This window comes from Aphelocoma coerulescens, chromosome 1A, assembly GCF_041296385.1.
Source record: "Aphelocoma coerulescens isolate FSJ_1873_10779 chromosome 1A, UR_Acoe_1.0, whole genome shotgun sequence".
NCBI classification, from domain to species: Eukaryota; Metazoa; Chordata; class Aves; order Passeriformes; family Corvidae; genus Aphelocoma; species Aphelocoma coerulescens.
Window position 1 is genome coordinate 55,400,952 of NC_091014.1, and position 3,963 is coordinate 55,404,914.

Here is a 3,963-nt window from a genome sequence, read left to right on the forward strand (position 1 = left end):
CGTGGCAGAGGAGACTTTTCTGGACTCCATTTCCCAGAGAAACTTCTCCAGCTGGAATGGAGCTGTGAGCATGCAGGAAAGGCACGCTGGCACCTCAGGGCTAGTGCCTGCCCTCATTCTGCTGGGCAGCTGGAATGGGGTGCCTCGCCATGGCCACACCTGAGGTTTCACATCTGCCAGCTGCACTGGAATCTTACTTTGGGCAAGTTAAATATTAATCATGTTTCAGAAAACAGACAAACATTTCATTGTGGCCTGAAGCTGGAGGAGAGTGTCTGTGGCTTCGCTGCCAGCTGAATTTAGGATGACAGCCAGCTACATAGAAAAAGGAGGCACAAATAACCCTCCCAGGTGGTGGTGGCACACCTGAGGCTGAGGACACAGAGCCTGCTTGCAAGGACAGGGGCTGCAGCACAGCTCAGCATCGAGCTGGAGAGAACATGGTGCCTGAACAGGTGTGGGAATGCTGCTCTGGAGCCCACTGCCCAGAGGTCCTAGACCTCAAACAGGACCCTCAAGGTGTCTCATCAAAGGAGTGGTGCTGCAGAGCTCAGCACCAGCTTGTGCCTCTCCCAGGCTACCTGTGGCAGCAGTGGGAAAGGGTCTCCTCCCTCCATGCAGGAAATCACATCAGGCACAGGGAAGGGACCAGACTTGCCCTGGGGGCTGACTCTGGCTGGCCCCATGTGGGGACACATCTCAGAAATGCTTCTTAGAGAACAAGTGGCTGCTTGGGTCTATCCAGAAAAAATGAGAAACAAAAATCTGGTTGAACATTTGCTACTTTATGTAAATAATTTTAGAGGTGATGTTTTGAAATGAGGAAAACTGAGTAATAAAAAAGAAGCAACGCATCGAGGGGACGTGGGTTTTTTTGGGGAACAGATTCAGGAAACGCAAGATTTCTCAGCTCAGGGACTTGAATTATTGACAAAACATTAAAGTAACGTTGGGAAATTCTTCTTTCATGGTTTTCTGTCTCAAAAATAGCTGAACATTTTTAAAACAATTGTTTCAGTAATTCTGGTCCTCATTTCTGGTTTTGCTGCTAAAGATCTGCTTTATAGACTAGAGAACTGTGTCTGAGTCTGGGATCAAGAGTTCTAGTTTTTTCTTGTACTGACATGCTTCATGATGTTAGATAAATCACCTAACCTTTCTGTGACATACTTCCCCATCTGTAAAATGAGGTTGATAATCATACTTTCTTACTTGACAAAAGTGTTAGAAGAATGAATTATCACTGGTTTTATAACCACTTATGTCTCTCTCTGGGGCAAAGACTGCTTTTTTTTTCTGTACTCATGCAACAGCATGGGAGTCCTACTCTGTAATGGATGTTCGCAAGTTCTATTATGATAGAGAAAGATAAAAATTAAATGCAGCTTTTGACAATGCACCAAACAGGGTTTGCAAGTATGACAAATACAGTGGGTTAGATTAAAAGAGCAGGGGCTCTTTTTTTTTTGGTGTGGAAGGGATGATCAATTAAGTATAATGATAGCATCCTGAAATACAACCCTACCTCAAAGAGCGCAGTGTAACCCTTGTGTGGAGACCTTTCTTCTGTAAAGGGTGGAAAAAATGATTGATGTTTATACATCCCCATGAATAGATTACTATTAGAGTGCTTGGAGAATTTGGTCAAGATCAGGTTGCATTAAGAGCTTTACAAGCCCAAAGCTGGAGACAGTCCTCACCCCAAAGAGCTTGAGACCAAAAGAGACACAGTATGAACTTGAGAGAAACCATGTCAAGAGAAGTAGAAATACGTATGTCCAAGAACACACAACAGGTCACTGCCAGAGATGGGGATTCCCAGGCTGATGGTATTTTAAGTCATTCTTGTCACTATGGCTCATGTGGTATCCCTGGACTGCCGGTCAGCTTTATTCACACAGGCTTGGTGTTCTTACTAGGAACAGACACAACAATGCAGACTGGCTACCCTGGAGACTTAGTGACCATGCAGACAACTGAGGAAGGAGGGAATTAGGGAAGTTTGAGCTAGCTTTTGGAGTGGGACCATCACCAGCAGCAGTCAGTGCAGCTTTGGCTAGTGCCTGATGCTGTTGTCATGGAAAAGACTTTTATGCATCAATCAGAGCCGAGTCAGTCATAAGTAAGGAGAACAGCACTTACTGACACATTACATTTAAAAGGACTAATTAGCCCCTGGTGCTGTCTACAAGGAAAGACTTAAGCTGCAAGTATCTTAACACAGTTTCACAGGATGGCAATGAAGAAGCCTGGATTAAACCCTGCTGTGAATCATCACCACCACAGCTGTAGCATCATACAGACTGCTCACAAACAACCCTGTGTGAAGTCGGGCTGACATCATTAGGCATCTTCTTGAGGCATTCCTCTTATGACTGGCACAGTTCTTCCTACTCATGGCTGTCCTTTTGCACCAGCACAGAGGGAGAAAGCAAGGGTCCTAGTTTATGGACAGAGAATTACAGCTCTGGCTGTGCTTTGGGATGCAGAAAAGTGGGTCCCAGCTCCTGGCTGTGCCAAGAGCAGAACTCACACAGAATTGCTGCTCTTGTGTGTAGGCCACTTTGTCACCTTCCTTTGGCTTTGGGGAAGATAGTTTTTGCCATTTTCCTGAAATGGCAGGGTCATAATTTCTGGGAGTTTTAGGGACCCTTCTCAGTATGGCTTTCCGAAAGTTTTAAGGAAGGCTCACACGCTGGAGGATGGGCCCCCTGCCCTCCCTGCCAAAGTTACCAGGGATGGTAAGGGAGGGGGTGTTGAGATGAACAGCTGGGGCTGTGAGAAGAAACATGAACCAAACAGAAGCTCATGGAGCAGTGGGTGAGCCTTGTGCAATCACCTTTGCACTGTGAGCCATTGTGAGACCTGTAGGACAGTCTGTGGTGTTTGTCTGATAGGCTTCCTGCAGTGTTGCCTGATCCTGAGGAGGGCTCCAGCTGCCAGAAGAGGAGAAGCAGGTGCTACAGGACCAGACAGGTTCTCCAGCCATGCCACCTGTGTAGAGAGTATGTCTGTCTGGAGAAAATTTAGAGGGAAACAGTTTTGTTTGCATGCTTGCAAAAATAAAATACTCAAAAGCCAGTGGAAGTGCACTGTATTTTTATTCCCTATAGTCCTTGCCCAGCCTAGAGCCATCTCACCTTGGCAATGCTGCGATGTCCCCAGAAGAGTGCTTGCATCAGGACTGGACACCCCTCCTGCCTGTGCTCCCTGTGCTGTCCTTTTCTGCCACGGAAAAACCAAAGAAATCTGTTTACACACCAAAGAAATCTGACAGCAAATGGAAAAGAACCCAAAAAGTTGAAACCTGCCATCAGCGTGGGAAAGGATGAGAGAGAGAAATTATGGCGCGAAGTCCTGTCACCACTATTTCTTGGCAGGAGACAATTGCCTGTGCATCTCAGATGCTCTCTTAAACTTCCCAGAGTAAGAAAGCACAATCAGAGCTCAGCATAGAGGAGCAAAGAGCTTGGAGATAAAGGCCCCATCCTTCTGCTGACCCTTGAGGAAAAACTGATGTCCTTGCCGCCCAGACTGCCCAGACTGGCCAGGAGCTTGGCTCCTCACGCTTTCCAAACCTTTTGGGCAGTGGATGGGGAGCTCTGTCTTCCCACCCTGCTGTCTCAGACAAATCCACTCTCTGCAGGAGACAATGCCTCCAGGAGCAGGGCTGAATCTGGCCATGACGCCATCACTTTGCTCCCTGTGCTGCTATGGTGAGAAATTATGGGTGGGTTTGATCAATCCCAGCTGGACAAGCAGCCAACAACAGCTGGCTTTTCCCAGTTGGTAAGGACTTAGTTGCATTATCTGAGCACACTTGGTGGTCACCTAATATGTATGCCCAGGCTTTTTCATCCTTGGAAAAGGAAATAGTTGACATATTGCTTTGACTGTAACTGTTAAAAGGAGTCTGCCTTCCAGCTGAAGCAAAACCCCAAGAAATCCTTAAGAGGACTCCCA

At 46.8% G+C, this 3,963-nt stretch overlaps 1 long non-coding RNA gene across 1 annotated transcript; it reads right to left on the bottom strand.

Annotated features, from left to right (window-relative positions):
• Positions 1-359: 359 nt before the first annotated feature.
• Positions 360-3,702, bottom strand: LOC138104720 (uncharacterized). The gene is made up of 3 exons (XR_011148231.1): positions 3,579-3,702; positions 3,141-3,225; positions 360-3,015 (listed from the first exon to the last, which is right to left on the bottom strand). It is a non-coding gene; the product is annotated as an uncharacterized lncRNA (long non-coding RNA).
• Between the last annotated feature and the right edge of the window lie 261 nt (positions 3,703-3,963).